General features: G+C 38.1%; 1 non-coding gene across 1 annotated transcript; it reads right to left on the bottom strand.

Moving 5' to 3' along the window:
- Positions 1-6,800: 6,800 nt before the first annotated feature.
- On the bottom strand, positions 6,801-6,908 carry LOC148574977 (small nucleolar RNA R71). The gene has a single exon (XR_015906534.1). It is a non-coding gene; the product is annotated as a small nucleolar RNA R71 (small nucleolar RNA).
- Positions 6,909-20,256: the final 13,348 nt, after the last annotated feature.

The raw sequence follows: 20,256 nt of genomic DNA on the forward strand, positions 1-20,256 counted from the left end.
CCACTTTTGCGTGCTTCCTTTCCATCTTCTAAGCCATTACTGCCCTGTAATCTTTAAAAACACTTAACACACATATCAAGGCATCTAATGGTAATAAGAGAGGATTAAAATTAGTAAAATTTAAGAGCAACAAAGCATGTTTTCAATCATAGCACAAAATCAGGAAGGAAATTGTAAAACCATGCATTTTGTATGAATAAGTGTGCAAAGACTTGATAAAGACCACTCAATTGAGCACAAGATAAACCATAAAATAGTGGTTTATCAATCTCCCCACACTTAAACATTAGCATGTCCTCATGCTAAGCTCAAGAGAAGCTATAAGAGAGTGAAGAGGAATGGTAAAACTTATGAAATGCAACCTATCTATATGATTGCAACTACATGCGAAATGTTTCTACCTACTTGGTTAAAAGTAAACAAATCTTTTAAGAACAAATATGAACTGGATTTCACTAATTCAAATCACAAAATAAAGTACGAGTGAACTTGCAGAAGAAAATAGCTCATGAAAGCCGGGAACAAAGAATCGAGCATCGAACCCTCACTGGAAGTGTATACACTCTAATCACTCAAGTGTTTAAGGTTCAACTCTCTCAATTCTCTACTAACCTTGCTTTCTAAGGCTTGCTCTTCTTCTACTAATCAACAAAGAATTAATGCACAGATACACATATCAAGATGTCTTTTAAGGGTTGTAATGGGGTTAGGGTCAAGGTAGGATTGTATTTGGCCAAGTGGACTAAAATCTAAATCCTTAATTAACTTAAACTTTCCACCTAACTTTAGACAATTCATGTAATCATAATACAACATCTAACTATTCATTAACCATGTTTTTCACATATTCATGCATCTTAATTTTGAGTACAGTACATATGCATTGCTATCACCATTTACTTTGGGGCATTTTGTCCCCTTTTATTATTTGCTCTTTTTCTTTTCTTTTTCTCCTTTATTTTTTTTTCTTCTCTTCTTTTTTTTTGTTTATATATATGCCTTTTTTTTCTTTTATTTTTCTCAATGCATATGATTAAATTATTGAATGCATGAATATGTCCTAAACATTTCTTTCACATTTTCATAAAGATATATAACACCCAATTCTTAAACCAAACGTTTCCAAACCCACTTTCCTCACACTTAATTCATGAGCACTCTCATTAGTCTAAGCTAACCAAGGATTGAAATTAAGGACATTATTGTTTTTTCGCTTAGAGTTAGTGATGAGCTAAAATAAAGAACAAAGGGGTATAATAGGCTTAAAAATTGGTTTGCAAAGGATAATGAAAAAATTAAGGCCATATGGGTATGTAAGCTAAGTGAAACAAGGCCTCAATCATATAAGTGCATGCATACATCAAACCATGAAAATATAGAATTAAGCAAGACAAAGATCACAATTTTAGAGAGAACAACACACACCAAAAATAAAATATTGGTTGATAAAATGCAACCAATTCAAATAGGCTCAAAATCTCACAGGTTTTGTGTGTTCGAGCTCTAAACCATGTTCCAGTATAATATTTCTTCAAACAAGTTCAATAAAAATTTTAATTCAAATTAGTGGAATGCTATAAAAAGTTTCTTGAAAAAAAAAAGAAAATATTACTTTAGCCAAGTGGTAAAATATGCACAAAATCAAACAAATATGCAATCAAACATGCAAATACAACAATAAACTAATAAAGTAAAATATTGGTGTTGAGAATAAAATAACTAACCCATGGAGATCGGTATCGACCTCCCCACACTTAAAGATTGCACCGTCCTCGGTGGATGCTGAGATGTACAAGTGGACGGGTTGCTCCAACTGACGCTTGTAGATGGAGGCGCCTTAGTTGGAGGCCTCTTGGTTCCTCTCCTTGCTGGTGTTTTGGGAGCAGCTTTCTCTTTACCTTTCTTGGTGGCCATCCTAAAAAGGGAAAAAGTAAGTAACTTTAAAACTTAAGGGTTAGAGCAAGGAAATGGATGGTATAAGTGATAATCAATACACGGTAAAGAGGGATGTCGTTAACACATGGTCATGACTACATGTGAAAAGTTCATCAATGGAAATATAGCAAGTGCATATGATGGCAAGTAGATGCAAGATGTTTATTGGCATGCTGGCAAAGGCATGAGTAGCATAGATCAAGCATTAAATGTCTATTTAGATTATCAAATCTGTCAAACTAACAATATGTTTGCATTGACAATTATTTTTAATGAATTATATATAAAAAGGAGTTTTGTAAAAAGCAGGCATTAGAGTAGTAGAATAGAACAATTTAAAAATAATGCACAATGCCATATGGGATTTTTCACAAACACATAGCATGCAAGATGAATATGTTATTGAAAGTATTAAATTGAACATGCAAGCAACCCTTTAAGAAGTAATATTAACTGTCAAACAATTCCACAATAACTCACAAGTAAAATATAAAAGAAAACAATCACCCAATTAAATTTCTAACACCAATTAAAGGAATAAAAAGAAAAGAAAAGAAAGAAAAGGAAAATATAAATAATGAAAGTGAAAAGAAAAAGAAGAAGAAAACATTAAAAAATAATAATAAAGGAAAAGTAAAAAGTAAAGAAAGAAAGAAAAGAACCTTGATAATGGATGTGAAAAATAATGGGGGAGGAAGTAAAAAGTGAGAAAGAATAAAGAAGGAAGAAGGGAGAAGAATGAAATAAGAAGGGATAGGAAAAGATTTGGATTAGGGGGAAAGAAAAGATAAGATATTTGGCTGATCTGGATAAGCTGTGCGTCGCATGTGGCGCGGACGCGTGGTTCACGCGATCGTGTGGTGTGTGATAAGTTCAGGGGACGTGGATGGGTGGGTCACGCGATCACGTGGCCTGATTTGTGCTATTGGCGCAAGTGCAGCCTCGCGTACGCACAACTCTCTGTTTTAAATGCATTTTGCCAAAAATTTGGGTGACGCGTTCGCGTGGGTGACTCGATCACGTGAGTGGCCATATTTTGAAAAGGACGCGGATGCGTGGGGCACGCGTTCGCATGATAGAGCTGGTGCTTTGATGAGCGGATAATTTATACGCTTTTTGGCATTGTTTTTAGTATATATTTAGTATATTTTAATTAGTTTTTATTATATTTTTATTAGTTTTTAAATAAAAATCACTCTTCTAGACTTTACTATGAGTTTGTGTGTTTTTCTGTAATTTCAGGTATTTTTCGGCTGAAATTGAGGGACTTGAGCAAAAATCTGATTCAGAGGCTGAAAAAGGACTGCAGATGCTGTTGGATTGTGACTTTCCTGCACTTAAAGTGGATTTTCTGGAGCTACAGAAGCCCAATTGACACGCTCTCAATTGCGTTGGAAAGTAGACATTCTGGGCTTTCCAGAAATATATAATAGTCCATACTTTACCCGAGATTTGATGGCCCAAACAGGCGTTCCAAGTCAGCTCAAGAATTTTGGCGTTTAACTCCAAAACTGGCACAAAAGCTGGAGTTAAACGCCCAAACTGGCACAAAAGCTAGCGTTTAACTCCAAGAAAAGTCTCTACACGAAAATGCTTCAATGCTCAGCCCAAGCACACACCAAGTGGGCCCGGAAGAAGATTTCTGCATTAATTACCTATTTCTGTAACCCTAGGCTACTAGTTTTCTATAAATAGGACCTTTTGCTATTGTATTTGAATCTCTTTTACACACTTGATATACTTTCATAGATCTTTTCACGTTTGGGGGCTGGCCTCACGGCCATGCCTGAACCTTGTTCTTATGTATTTTCAACGGTGGAGTTTCTACACACCATAGATTAAGGTGTGGAGCTCTGCTGTTCTTCATGAATTAATGCAATTACTACTGTTTTTCTATTCAATTCACGCCTACTTCTTCTCTAAGATATCACTTGTTCTTCAACTTGATGAATGTGATAATCCGTGACACTCATCATCATTCTCACCTATGAACGTGTGCCTGACAACCACCTCCGTTCTACCTTCGATTGAGTGTGTATCTCTTGGGTTTCTGATCTAAGATTGGAACCTTCGTGGTATAGGCTAGAATTAATGGCAGCCATTCCTGAGATCCGAAAAGTCTAAACCTTGTCTGTGGTATTCCGAGTAGGATCTGGGAAGGGATGACTGTGACGAGCTTCAAACTCGCGATTGTGGGGCGTGTGACAGACGCAAAAGGATCAATGGATCCTATTCCGACATGATCGAGAACCAACAGCTGATTAGCCGATGTTGTGACAGAGCATCAGGACCATTTTCACTGAGAGGACGGGATGTAGCCATTGACAACGGTGATGCCCAACATAAAGCTTGCCATGGAAAGGAGTATGAATGATTGGAAGAAGGCAATAGAAAAGCAGAGGTTCAAGGGAATAAAGCATCTTCATACGCTTATTTGAAATCCACCAATGAATTACATAAGTATCTCTATCTTTATTTTATGTTTTATTCATCTTTTAATTATCAATCCTCATTCACCATTTGAATCTGCCTGACTGAGATTTACAAGATGACCATAGCTTGCTTAAAGCCGAGAATCTCCGTGGGATCGACCCTTACTCACGTAAGGTTTATTACTTAGACGACCCAGTGCACTTGCTGGTTAGTTGTGCGGAATTGTGACAAAGTGTGATTCACGTTTGAGAGCACCAAGTTTTTGGCGCCATTGTTGATGATCACAATTTCGCCTACCAAGTTTTTGGCGCCGTTGCCAGGTATTGTTCGAGTTTGGACAACTGACGGTTCATCTTGTTGCTTAGATTAGGTACTTTTCAGAATTTTTAAGAATGAATTCTAGAGTTTCAAGGTGATGTTCTTACCATCACAAAAGCTGATTGATTCCCATCAATTTAGCTATTGAATGTAATGTCCTGCTGAAGCTTGGCCAAGCATGTCTAATCTTTTTAGACTGAAGCTTTAGACTAACATTGCATGATTCCTGGAATTCTCATTAAAAGTTTTGATTCTCTTTATCTTCTTTTCCATATAATTTTCGAAAATCACAAAAAAATTTATAAAACCATAAAAATCAAAAATATTTTATGTTTCTTGTTTGAGTCTATTGTCTAATTTTTAAGTTTGGTGTCAATTGCATGTTTCTGTTCTTCTTGCATTTTTCGAAATCATGCATGTTCTTCATTGATCTTCAAGTTATTCTTGATGATTTCATTGCTCTGATCTTTAAATTCTCTTGTTTTGTGTGTTTTGTTGTTCCTCATATGCATTCTCAATTTGTTAGTGTCTCTTATATGAAAATTTTTAAGTTTGGTGTCCTGAATGCATTGTTTCTTTTATCTTAGTTGCATTCTTATTGTTTCTCATCATTAAAAATTCAAAAATATTTTTAAAATTGTGTTTTTTCAAGTCAATAATACAGAGAATTGAAGATTCAGAATATTCAGCAGAGGAATCAAACAGAAAAAGCTGGGCGTTCAAAACGCCCAGTGAAGAAGGAAAACTGGCGTTTAAACACTAGCCAGGGTACCTGGCTGGGCGTTTAATGCCCAAAAAGGTAGAGATTTGGGCGTTAAACGCCAGAATGGGCACCATTTTGGGCGTTTAATGCCAGGATGACATTAGAGGGAAGATTTTGTTTTTAATTCACATTTTTTTCAAGTTTTCATTTTTTTCAAAATCAAATCTTTTTCAAATCATATCTTTTCAATCATATCTCTTTCAAAATCAATTTCTTTCCATTTTATATTTATTTTTGCTATTTTTAAAAATCCTTGCTTCAATTAAAGATTTACTTCAAAATTTTCAAGTTGTTACTTGCCTATTAAGAAAGGATCAAACTTTAAATTTTAAAATCATATCTTTTAATTTGTTGATAGTCAAGTAATCAACTTTAATTTTAAAAATTTTCTTTTTCTAAACTGATTTTCAATCATATCTTTTCAAACATATCTTTTCAATCACATCTTTTTCAAAATTAATTTTTTCAATCATATCTTTTTTCTAATTTTAAAATCTTTTTCAAAAATCACTTTATTTCTTTCCCAATCTTAGTTTTCGAAAATCTCAATCAAATTTTCAAATTTTTTTTTAATTATTTCAAAATCTTTTTAAATTGTTTTCGAAAATTCTTCCCCTCTTTTCACATCCTTCTATTTAAAGGACTAAAACTCCTCATCAAGGTGCAATTTGAACTCTGTCCCTCTTGATAAGTTCGAATTCCCTCTTCTCCACCTCCTCCTTCTATTCTTCTTTTCCTCTGACACCTCAAGGAATCTCTATACTGTGACATAGAGGATTCACTACTTTCTTGTTCTCTTCTCTTTCACATGAGCAGGAACAAAGATAAAGGCATAATTGTTCAAGATGATCCTGAACCTGAAAGGACCTTGAAGAGAAAGCTAAGAGAAGCTAAAGAACAATTCTCTTTAGAGGGCCTAACAGAACTCTTCAAAGAAGAAGAAACCATGGCAGTCGAAAACAACAACAATGCCAACAATGCAAGGAAGGTGCTTGGTGACTTCACTGCACCTACTCCTGATTTCTATGGGAGAAGCATCTCTATCCCTGCCATTGGAGCAAACAACTTTGAGCTTAAGCCTCAATTATTTTCTTTAATGCAACAGAATTGCAAGTTTCATGGACTTCCATTGGAAGATCCTCATCAGTTCTTAGCTGAATTCTTGCAAATCAGTGACACTGTCAAGACCAATGGGGTTGACCCTGAAGTCTACAGACTTATGCTTTTTCCTTTTGAAGTAAGAGACAGAGCTAGGACATGGTTGGATTCACAACCTAAAGAAAGCCTGAACTCTTGGGAAAAGCTAGTCAATGCCTTCTTGGCAAAGTTCTTTCCACCTCAAAAATTGAGCAAGCTTAGAGTGAAAATCCAAACCTTTAGACAGAAGGATGGTGAGTCCCTCTATGAAGCTTGGGAGAGATACAAGCAATTGATCAGAAGGTGCCCTTCTGACATGCTTTCAGAATGGAGCATCATAGGAATCTTCTATGATGGTCTGTCTGAACTATCCAAGATGTCATTGGATAGCTCTGCTGGAGGATCTCTTCATCTAAAGAAGACGCCTGCAGAAGCTCAAGAACTCATTGAAATGGTTGCAAATAACCAATTCATGTACACCTCTGAAAGGAATCCTGTGAATAATGGGACAACTCAGAAGAAAGGAGTTCTTGAGATTGATACTCTGAATGCCATACTAGCTCAGAATAAAATATTGACCCAACAAGTCAATATGATTTCTCAGAGTCTGTCTGAAATGCAAGCAGCAACAGGTAGTACTAAGGAAGCTTCCTCTGAGGAAGAAGCTTATGATCCTGAGAACCCAGCAATGGAAGAGGTGAATTACATGGAAGAATCCTATGGAAACACCTATAATCCTTCATGGAGAAATCACCCAAATCTCTCATGGAAGGATCAACAGAGACCTGAACAAGGTTTCAACAACAACAATGGTGGAAGAAACAGGTTTAACAATGGCAAGCCTTTTCCATCACCTTCTCAGCAACAGACAGAGAATTCTAAGCAAAATCCCTCTGACTTAACAACCATTGTCTCTGATCTAATCAAAACCACTCAAAGTTTTATGACTGAAACAAGGTCCTCCATTAGAAATTTAGAGGCACAATTGGGTCAGCTGAGTAAGAAAATTACTGAACTCCCTCCTAGCACTCTCCCTAGTAATACAAAAGAGAATCCAAAGAGAGAGTGCAAGGCCATAAACACGTCTCACATGGCCGAACATGGAGAGGAGGAAGAGGCAGTGATTCCCACTGAGGAAGACCTCAAGGGATGTCCACTGACCTCCATAGAATTCTCTAATGAGGAACCATGGGAATCTGAGGCTTAGACCGAGACCATAGAGATTCCATTAAATTTACTTCTGCCATTCATGAGCTCTGATGAGTATTCTTCCTTTGAAGAGGATGAAGATGTTACTGAAGAGTAAGTTGCTAAGTACCTTAGAGCAATCATGAAGCTAAATGCAGGTTATTTGGTAATGAGACTTGGGAGAATGAACCTCCATTGCTCATCAAAGAACTGGATGACTTGACTAGGCAGAAATTACCTCAAAAGAGACAGGATCCTGGAAAGTTCTCAATCCCTTGTACCATAGGCACCATGACCTTTGAGAAGGCTCTGTGTGACCTAGGGTCAAGCATAAACCTTATGCCTCTCTCTGTAATGGAGAAGCTAGGGATCATTGAGGTACAAGCTGCTAGAATCTCACTGGAGATGGCAGACAATTCAAAGAAACAAGCTTATGGACTTGTAGAGGATGTCTTGGTAAAGGTTGAAAACCATTACATCCCTGCTGATTTCATAATCTTAGAGACTGGGAAGTGTATGGATGAATCCATCATCCTTGGAAGACCCTTCCTAGCCACAGCAAAAGCTGTGATTGATGTTGACAGAGGAGAATTGATCATTCAAGTGAATGGAGACTCCCTTGTGTTTAAAGCTCAAGGATATCCCTCTGTCACCATGGAGAGGAAGCACGAAGAGCTTCTCTCAATACAGAGTCAAACAGAGCCCCCACAGTCAAACTCTAAGTTTGGTGTTGGGAGGCCACAACCAAACTTTAAGTTTGGTGTTGAACCCCCACATTCAAACTCTAAGTTTGGTGTTGGGAGGTTCCAACATTGCTCTGAACATCTGTGAGGCTCCATGAGAGCCACTGTCAAGCTATTGACATTAAAGAAGCGCTTGTTGGGAGGCAACCCAATCCTTACTTTAAATTTCTATTTTCTATTGTTATTTTATGTTTTCTGTAGGTTGATGATCATGTGAAGTCACAAAAACAATTGAAAAAGCAAAAACAAAGTGAAAAACAGAATAAAAAATAGAACACCCTGGAGGAGATAGTTACGGGCGTTTAAACGCCAGTAAAGGTAGCAGAATGGGCGTTAAACCCCCAGTCTGGCACCATTCTGGGCGTTTAACGCCAGAAAAGGGCACCAGACTGGCGTTTATCGCCAGGAATGGGCAAGAAGCTAGCGTTAAACGCCAGAAATGGGCAGCAGCCTGGCGTTTAACGCCAGGATTGGCAGAAAGGGGCGTTTTGCAAGCCACTTGGTGCAGGGATGAGATATCCTTGACACCTCAGGATCTGTGGACCCCACAAGATCCCCACCTACCCCACCACTCTCTTTCTTCTTCACCCATTCACCAATCACCTCAATACCTCTTCCCCAAAAACCCCTCACCTATCAAATCCCACCATTCTCATCATCACTCACATCCATCCTTCATAAAACCCCACCTATCTCACCATCCAAATTCAAACCACTTCCCCTCCCAAACCCACCCTCTATGGCCGAAACACAAGGCCCACTCCATCTCCTCTATTTCTTCTTTTTCTACTCTCTTCTTTCTTCTTTTGCTCGAGGACGAGCAACCTTCTAAGTTTGGTGTGGTAAAAGCTAAAGCTTTTTGTTTTTCCATAACCATTTATGGCACCAAAGGCCGGAGAAACCTCTAGAAAGAGAAAAGGGAAGGCAAAAGCTTCCACCTCCGAGTCATGGGAGATGGAGAGATTCCTCTCAAGGGTGCATCAAGACCACTTCTATGAAGTTGTGGCCAAGAAGAAGGTGATCCCTGAGGTCCCTTTTAAGCTCAAAAAGGGCGAATATCCGGAGATCCGACATGAGATCCGAAGAAGAGGTTGGGAAATTCTCACCAACCCCATTCAACAAGTCGGAATCTTAATGGTTCAAGAGTTCTATGCCAATGCATGGATCACCAAGAACCATGATCAAAGTGTGAACCCGGACCCTAAGAATTGGCTTACAATGATCCGAGGGAAATACTTAGATTTTAGTCCGGAAAATGTAAGATTGGCATTCAACTGCCCATGATGCAAGGAGATGCACACCCATACACTAGAAGGGTCAACTTTGATCAAAGGTTGGACCAAGTCCTCATGGACATATGTGAAGAGGGTGCTCAATGGAAGAGAGATTCAAGATGGAAGCCGGTTCAACTAAGAAGGCATGACCTCAAGCCCGTGGCTAGGGGATGGTTGGAGTTCATCCAACGCTCAATCATTCCCACTAGCAACCGGTCCAAAGCTACTATAGACCAGGCTATCATGATACATAGCATCATGATTGGAGAGGAAGTGGAAGTTCATGAGGTTATATCCCAAGAACTCTACAAGGTGGCGGACAAGTCCTCCACTATGGCAAGGTTAGCCTTCCCTCATCTCATTTGTCACCTTTGCAATTCGGTTGGAATTGACATAGAGGAAGACATCCTCATTGATGAGGACAAGCCCATCACTAAGAAAAGGATGGAGCAAACAAGAGAACCTTATCAAGAGCATGAGGAAACTCCTCATCATGAAATCCCTAAGATGCCTCAAGGGATGCATTTTCCTCCACAAAACTATTGGGAGCAAATCAACACCTCCCTAGGAGAATTAAGTTCCAACATGGGACAACTAAGGGTGGAGCACCAAGAGCATTCCATCCTCCTCCATGAAATTAGAGAAGATCAAAGAACCATGAGAGAGGAGCAACAAAGGCAAGGAAGATACATTGAGGAGCTCAAGCACTCCATAAGATCTTCAAGAGGAAGAACAAGCCGCCATTACTAAGGTGGACCCGTTCTTTAATTTTCTTGTTCTTTATTTTCTGTTTTTCGAAAATTATGCTCTATGTTTATTTATGTTTGTGTCTTTATTACATGATCATTAGTGTCTAAGTGTCTATGCCTTAAAGCTATGAAAATAAATCCATCACCTTTCTTAAATGAAAAATGTTTTTAATTGAAAAAGAAAAAGAAGTACATGAATTTTGAATTTTAAAACAGTTTAATTATTTTGATGTGGTGGCAATGCTATTGTTTTTCTGAATGAATGCTTGAACAGTGCATATTTTTGAATTTGATTGTTTATGAATGTTAAAATTGTTGGCTCTTGAAAGAATGAAAGGAAAAGGAGAAATGTTATCTGATGATCTGAAAAATCATAAAATTGATTCTTGAAGCAAGAAAAAGCAGTGAAAAGCTTGCAAAAAAAAAAAAGAAAAGCAAGCAGAAAAAGCCAATACCCCTTTAAACCAAAAGACAAGGGTAATAAAAAGGATCCAAGGCTTTGAGCATCAGTGGATAGGAGGGCCCACAGGAATAAAATCCTGGCCTAAGCGGCTAAACCAAGCTGTCCCTAACCATGTGCTTGTGGTGTGAAGGTGTCAAGTGAAAACTTGAGACTGAGCGGTTAAAGTCGAGGTCCAAAGCAAAAAGAAGAGTGTGCTTAAGAACCCTGGACACCTCTAATTGGGGGCTCTAGCAAAGCTGAGTCACAATCTGAAAAGGTTCACCCAGTTATGTGTCTGTGGCATTTATGTATCCGGTGGTAATACTGAAAAACAAAGTGCTTAGGGCCACGGCCAAGACTCATAAAGTAGTTGTGTTTAAGAATCAACATACTTAACTAGGAGAGTCAGTAACACTATCTGGATTTTGAGTTCCTATAGATGCCAATCATTCTGAACTTCAAGGGATAAAGTGAGATGCCAAAACTGTTCAGAAGCAAAATGCTAAAAGCCCCGCTCATCTAATTAATGCTGATCTTCATAGATGTTTTTAGAATTTATTGTATATTCTCTTCTTTTTTATCCTATTTGATTTTCAGTTGCTTGGGGACAAGCAACAATTTAAGTTTGGTGTTGTGATGAGCGGATAATTTATACGCTTTTTGGCATTGTTTTTAGTATATTTTAATTAGTTTTTATTATATTTTTATTAGTTTTTAAATAAAAATCACTCTTTTGGACTTTACTATGAGTTTGTGTGTTTTTCTGTGATTTCAGGTATTTTCTGGCTGAAATTGAGGGACTTGAGCAAAAATCTGATTCAGAGGCTGAAAAAGGACTGCAGATGCTGTTGGATTCTGACCTCCCTGCACTCAAAGTAGATTTTCTGGAGCTACAGAAGCCCAATTGGCACGCTCTCAATTGCATTGGAAAGTAGACATTCTGGGCTTTCCAGAAATATATAATAGTTCATACTTTTCCCGAGATTTGATGGCCCTAATAGGCGTTCCATGTCAGCTCAAGAATTCTGGCGTTTAACTCCAAAACTGGCACAAAAGCTGGAGTTAAACGCCCAAACTGGCACAAAAGCTGGCGTTTAACTCCAAGAAAAGTCTCTACACGAAAATGCTTCAATGCTCAGCCCAAGCACACACCAAGTGGGCCCGGAAGAAGATTTCTGCATTAATTACCTATTTCTGTAACCCTAGGCTACTAGTTTTCTATAAATAGGACCTTTTGCTATTGTATTTGAATCTCTTTTACACACTTGATATACTTTCATAGATCTTTTCACATTTGGGGGCTGGCCTCACGGCCATGCTTGAACCTTGTTCTTATGTACTTTCAACGGTGGAGTTTCTACACACCATAGATTAAGGTGTGGAGCTCTGCTGTTCTTCATGAATTAATGCAATTACTACTGTTTTTCTATTCAATTCACGCCTCCTTCTTCTCTAAGATATCACTTGTTCTTCAACTTGATGAATGTGATGATCTGTGACACTCATCATCATTCTCACCTATGAACGTGTGCCTGACAACCACCTCCGTTCTACCTTCGATTGAGTGTGTATCTCTTGGGTTTCTGATCTAAGATTGGAACCTTCGCGGTATAGGCTAGAATTAATGGCAGCCATTCCTGAGATCCGAAAAGTCTAAACCTTGTCTGTGGTATTCCGAGTAGGATCTGGGAAGGGATGACTGTGACGAGCTTCAAACTCGCGATTGTGGGGCGTGTGACAGACGCAAAAGGATCAATGGATCCTATTCCGACATGATCGAGAACCGACAGCTGATTAGCCGATGTTGTGACAGAGCATCAGGACCATTTTTACTGAGAGGACGGGATGTAGCCATTGACAACGGTGATGCCCAACATAAAGCTTGCCATGGAAAGGAGTATGAATGATTGGAAGAAGGCAATAGGAAAGCAGAGGTTCAAGGGGAATAAAGCATCTTCATACGCTTATCTGAAATCCACCAATGAATTACATAAGTATCTCTATCTTTATTTTATGTTTTATTCATCTTTTAATTATCAATCCTCATTCACCATTTGAATCTGCCTGACTGAGATTTATAAGATGACCATAGCTTGCTTCAAGCCGACAATCTCCGTGGGATCGACCTTTACTCACGTAAGGTTTATTACTTGGACGACCCAGTGTACTTGCTGGTTAGTTGTGCAGAATTGTGACAAAGTGTGATTCATGTTTGAGAGCACCAAGTCTTTGGCGCCATTGTTGATGATCACAATTTCGCCTACCATGCTTCTAGCACCATTCCAGCCCAGCCCCATCATAACTCTCTGCCATACACCTCTTTACGTCGATTTTTGTAGGGCCACGCGTTCGCGTGGGTGACGCGGTCGCGTGGGCATGCTTGTGCCTAAGGCACGCCTCCAGCCACGCTCTCGCGTGAATTTTTGTTCAATTCTCTTTTCTTCCGAATGCACCTATGACGCGGACGCGTCAGCGACGCTTGCGCATCGCATGCATTTTTTTTATGCAGTATGCAAATGCAAATGCAGGCTATATGCAGCTATATGCAAAGATTATGAGAAGAGTCATTAACAAAAATAAAAATAGAATAAAGTAAAATAAAACTAAGACTGAAACTGAACGATCATACCATGGTGGGTTGTCTCCCACCTAGTACTTTTAGTTAAAGTCCTTAAGTTGGACATTGTGAGCTCCTTGTCATGGTGGCCTGTGCTTGAACTCGTCTTGAAACTTCCACCAATGCTTGGACTTCCAATAAGCTCTATCAATACCAAGTAAATTTCTCAAGCTTTGACGGAGTTCTTCACAAGCTTTGAGCTCCCAAATTTGATCCTCATATATTCCCGGATCCCAAATCTTGATCCTACACCCGTCTTCAAGTTGATCGTCATGATTCCATCCGGGTGATAAGCAATTGGAATTCTCACTAAGGCATCCAAACAGCCTCCTAGACCCATTCAGTTGTGCTTTACACCAACCTTTGCATTTAAACTTTGAGCCTTTCACCATATTAAATCTTGCATGACAATTCCTACCACTAGCCATCTCCCTCTTACTCGTAAAGCCACAAAGAGCTCGAAGTTGACCATCTATCTCAAGTAACCCATATTCAAGCGGGAAGGTAAAGGTCAAGGATAAGTATTTTACCCACTTGAATGTTGTATTGGATGGTAATGGCTTTGGGGGAGAGGTCTCCAACAACTTTGGCAATGTGATTTCAAGCTCCATTCCCTTGTGCTCTTCCTTGATAACTTCCACCTCTTTGCAAGCTTCTTCAATTTCAACCTCTTCCTCTTGGTAGCTTTCTTCCAATTCAATATCTTCTTCATTACTCACCAAGGGCATGGGAGGTTGTGCTTCTTCTTCTTTAATCTCCATCTCTTGATCAACCTCTTCAAAGTATTTAGCCATGATATGCCTTGGAGGTTGTACACCCTCTTCAACATCAAATTCAGACGTCTTGGAAGGAGTTTCTATGACTGGACTTTCCCATGGAGGTTCAGCATCTCCTAAGTCTTCAACCACTTCTTCCTCTTCAATAATTACTGCTTTGTCCAGTTGTTTTAGTATAAAATTGTACTCATCCTTGATGATTTTCTTTGCATGATAACTCCTTTCAAATATTCCTTCATCTTCAATGGTCTCTTCTATCTCCACATTTTAGGTCTCCTCTTTCTCTAAGACAAAATCAGACTCCTCCTTGATGTCTTCCTTCACTAATTCTTCAACCACTCCTTCGACTTCAAGGGTCTCCACCACCTTCATCTGTAGGGCCTCCTCTAGCTTCTTATGAAGTATGGATTCGTGAAGATGATTCCTTCTTTCTTGTTCCATATCAATAGCATAAATGGGATCATCTTGCTCTTGGATTGATGGATGTGGGTGATCTTCCATGGAGGGTGGTGATGGGATGGGAAGATTATTATGTGGTTGAAAAGGAAGCGCACTGAAGCTTGAGGGTTGAATATTGGAGGTAGAGGGTTAGTCCATGCGGGATATAAGATTTTGGAGTGTAGAGGTGAGACCAATGATATTAGAGATGAGTGTGTTGTTATCCAATGGAGGTTGGGGTGGATAGGAGGGTTCATTTGTTGGGAGAAAGGGCTCATAATACGAAGGTGGTTCTTCTTGATAAGGATATGGAGATGGTGGATATTGAGGTAGTGGTTCTGGGTGTGGTTCATGTGATGATTGGTGTGGTGGATGTGGGTTAGGGTCATATGGGGGTGTTTGGTGGTAAGGTGCTTGTGAGTATGACAGTTCAAATGTATGTTGGGGAGGCAGTTTATAAGCATATGGCGGGGCTTGTTGGTAACTACAAGAGGGTTCACCATATTCATCATCTTGGTACGCTCCCTGAAATGGCTCTTGACCATAGTAATTTGGTGGAGGGGGTTTGTCACGAAAGGGTCCACCATAACTATTGTCTTGGTATGCATCACAGAATGGTTGTTGGTTATAGCGCATTGGAGGGGGTTGTTGCCGAGAGGGTTGATCAAATCCTTGTGGCTCCTCCCATCTTTGATTCTTCCAACCTTGATGCCTATTTTTATTATAGTTTCCATTCCTTACAACAACATTGGAACCAAACTTGAAACCAGAGGGGTGAGAATTCGTAGTAGTAATTAAAGACAAAAATTAATAAAAATTAATGAAAATAAACTCCTAAAACTAGAAACACTAAAAAAAAGAAATGAAAAAGCAAATATTTACAATAACCAATAATAAGGCACATGCTTGCAATTTCCCGACAACGGCGCTATTTTGATGAACTGAAGATTGCTTGTTTAGAATTCACAATAAATTCTCGTTGCAAGTATAGTTTCTAAACCAAGCAATAATCTTTTCATACAAAAACTTGTTTGTCACTTAAGCAAACCCAATAAAATTGATAACCGAAGTATTGAAACCTCGGGTCGTCTCTCAAGAAATTGCAGGGAAGTATAATTTATTATTGGTTATGGAAAAAGGTATATTTTTGGGTTTTTGAAATAGGAAACAAGTAATTTAAATGACAAGAAAAATAAATTAATAATTAGAGAAACTCTTGGCAAGGTATAAGAACTGGAAATCCCATCCTAGTTATCCTTATCAGGTGTGATGAGTTTTGTTATTGCTCCCACTTAGTTAACCCTTACTAAATAAAGGAAAGTCAAGTGGACTAATTAACTTGATTCCTCAATTCCTAGTCAACTCCCGTGGAAAGACTAGCTTTAGAGGGATCCAAATCAATCAGCAGTTTCCAACTCTCAATCAACCGCTGAGTTTGATAACTCAAGTGTTACCAATTACTTAACCAAAACCAAAAAGGAAAAAAATCTAAATTAAATTGAAACCATCATAACTAGAATAAAATAATCATAAATCTGAAATACTTCAAATTATATTAAATAGAATATTCAAATCTAACATGGAAAGATTCATAAGCCAATTTGGCAACATAAGTAATTAACAAGTAAAAGCATTAGAGTAAGTAAAAGTAAAAGAGAAAAATAGATTAAAGGAATATTGAACCTGGAATTGAAGAAATAACCATAAAGTAAACGAAATCCTAATCCTAAAACCTAAGAGAGAGGAGAGAACCTCTCTCTCTCTAAAACTACATCTAAAACCTAAAATTGTGTATTCTGAATGTTGTATGAGTTGTCTGGATTGATTTCCCCACTTTATAGCCTCTAATCTATGTTTTTTGGGCCAAAAACTGGGTCAAAAACAACTCAGAAATCATCCCAGCAATTTCTGGTACGTACAGATCACTGCAAAGTCATGCATTAGCGTCGTCCATGGGTTAGCGTGGATTGGGTTTTTGCCAGGTCACGCCTCCACGTGATCCACGCGTTCGCGTCGCCTGGCTTCGGGGAAGCTATGACAAATTATATATCTTGCGAAGCCCCAAATGTTCGCTTTTCAACGCAACTGGAACCGCGTCATTTGGACCTTTGTAGCTCAAGTTATGGTCGATTTAGTACCAAGAGGTCAGGCTGGACAGCTTTAGCAGTTCCTTCAGTTTCTTGTATTCCTTCCACTTTTGTGTGCTTCCTTTCCATCTTATAAGTCATTCCTGCCATGTAATCTCTGAAAACATTTAACACACATATCAAGGCATCTAATGGTAATAAGAGAGGATTAAAATTAGTAAAATTTAAGAGCAACGAAGCATGTTTTCAATCATAGCACAAAATCGGGAAGGAAATTGTAAAACCATACATTTTGAATGAATAAGTGTGCAAAGACTTGATAAAAACCACTCAATTGAGCACAAGATAAATCATAAAATAGTGGTTTATCAGACTCTTTATTGAGCAGTGCAAGCTTATGGCATATGTCTTTGCCAAGGTCATTGACGACGTAAAATACAGGTTAATTCAGTCATTAAAATATGTTTTAGTTAACTGTGTTAAAGATGTACCTTAGACCCAAAACTTTATAAAATCTAACCCGATGTTCTAAAAGTGTAGCGAGGTACTTTTCCACTTTGCTGAGTATGAAATTCCGTGAGGGATGTTCTTCTCCCTCATCCCACTATGGACACCACACACTGATGTAAGTAATCAATGCAACAATGATAAACCAACCCTAATGAATTTACCAATTTGTATTTCTTGTGATTTTGAGAGGTAGGCCTATTTGTGTTTGCTGACTATGTTACCTGAACGCTTAAACGCAAATCATCAGTGCTTTGTGTATGGTTGCATCCATGAAGTGCTCCAAAATCATAACACCTCGTGTGTGGGTCTTTCCATCTGATTTTATAGTAGATGTCTTACGCGAGGTCACCATCAAGCAACTGTAAAACAAATACAAGTACAGGTGGATGCCTGAGACCAACCAGCTTAAGCATGTAAGAAGTCAAAGATATGACCGAAACCCAACTTGAAGGACACTCGGCCCTCTTCCATAATTTTAAAATGAAAGTCCCATATGTATCTTAAAATCCCATTTTCAGGTCGTTGTCCCAGTGCTAGAGTCTGTTGATGGATGGTATCTCATGCTTTCAGACATCAAGGCATTCACGGTTATATGTTAGATGTTTGCCGTGATGATGAGAGCACAGTTCAGCATGAAACCTACATGATACGGATTGTAAGTTGCAAATCCATGAACTTAGGCCTTTTCACTAAACATTTTGACCTTAAACTATTGACTTACGTAATTCGTCATTACATTGCAGTGTCGCACTTTACATAAGTTGTTCATGTTTGAGACAAATGTTGTCAACTTCAGGCATGGTTCTTGTGATCCTTCTTCATGGGATAATTTCAACTATCTGAAGGACATCCCCAGTGAGTTTTGAAGGTTAATATGAATGTCCGTTTTTACACCATTTATTTATTGTGCATAAATCAGTTTTACAATGATAGAAGATTTTTTGCCAAACTTGAAATTTGTCACCTTTATTCTAACGACCCTAATCATGACTGCAGTGAAAATACTGCGGTTTGGTGCTTGTACTGGCTGTAGCATGATGGTGGATTCTCCACAAAGATCTTTAGTCCTTTGGTAAGCTTGAATATGCCAATTGTTGGTTATGCTATGACTTTCACTCATACACTACCACATGTAAATTACATTTAACTTCCAATAAAATGAGACTAACTATGCGTTGTGTTGACTTGGGCCCACGTAGGCGAGCATACTTGTAGTAAAGATGAGGACATCTGCATATATCATCCAGTCCGAATCGAATCAGGTTCAAGGACTCGTGAAAGCAAAAGCAAAGCTCCTATGGCGTGAGATCACGGCCAACAAAAAGTAGGTCCCACAACTATCAACATGTCATAAGCTCATACAATAGTGTTAACTTTATTTAATGGATTCTAGATATGTGTGTAATAGTGGTAGCAGCATATCTGTCTACAGCAACCTGCCCTGCTGAAGCTGTTTGCATCTTAGTATTATAAAATCGTAGATGTTTGTGGCTACTGCGCACTAGGGTAATGTTAGTTATAGATTAAGGAGTAAAGGTGTATGTCATTTTGGTGGTGTATTAGAAACTAATGTTATTGGGCTTCGGACCCAAAGGGTGCAATTATGATAGGGCCATGCATGCTTTGGCCGGATGGTCCACTTGTAATTGTCTTCTGTAATCTAGCTAAGAAAGTTCATAAACCTACATATATTGATGCATGCGACTTATTATTAGTAAAATTATTGTTATGATTATATCATAGCATAAGTCATCACTACATTTTGTTTGATTTAATCTACTTGACAACTATGATCAATTAGTATGTATACTAATAGAGAAAAGAAATCTATATAAAATCTTAACTCATATTTGGGCCTGCATTTAAATCCCAAGCATTTTTGTTAGTGAGATCCTCCGTAACTGATGTTGTCCTTGCAGCTGATGGACTTCGACGCCGTGTGGCTCATTAACGATAAATACAGTTCAAGGGGTTTATGGCTCAATTAATAATCAAAATTACTAGCCAATTCTTCGTTAGATTTATTTTTTGCAAAATTATATTCGAAATTGTTAATTAAAACGACAATTTTGCTTAACTTTTATTTTTGTTTTTATTTTTTACATTTCAAAGTTATTTGTTGTTGACTCTACACTTAAAAGTAACTATATTTCCTTTTCAATTAAATATTAGAAATAATTAATCATAATAAAAGAATTAAAAGCTTGCATTTCAATTTAACATAAAAATGATATAAAAAAATGACGTGAGTAAATAACTATTTGATAATGAAAATTGGTGTTTTGGAAAAAAGAAAAACATCTTGTTGAAAAGAACAAGACATAGATAACACTATAATTGCATAATTGGTTTCATTTTCAATTTTTTAAGAAATTAATAAAAAACTATATTCACTATAAACTGGGACATACTTGGGCAATTCGCTAGTGCTTTAGTCTCCTCACATAAATAAGTGCCTCCGGCATAAATAATCTATCGTCCTGAATCACTAAATACTAACATGTTGCGACTAATTAAGCATCAATAATACCACCTTAAACTATTGAATACTACCTACTCCAATTCTACAATAATTTGTTACAGTTACAACACCATCCACAACCACCTTAAGCCACATGTACTCATAATAAGTCCAGAAAAGACTAATCTTTTTTTCCATTACATGACACATGCGTTGAAGTCATGGAATTACTTTGGGGAACACCTTGTCCCAACTGTTGAAAAGTTGAAAATATCTGCCACGGACGATAGCAATCCCGAGCCACGAGATTCTCAAAGCAAAGGCTTTGCTCTAGAGAAAATTCAGCCTGCAAATCGAACAAATAATTACATCATCTCAACAAGTG

This window comes from Arachis ipaensis, chromosome B2, assembly GCF_059453495.1.
Source record: "Arachis ipaensis isolate K30076 ecotype BB chromosome B2, ASM5945349v1, whole genome shotgun sequence".
NCBI classification, from domain to species: domain Eukaryota; kingdom Viridiplantae; phylum Streptophyta; class Magnoliopsida; order Fabales; family Fabaceae; genus Arachis; species Arachis ipaensis.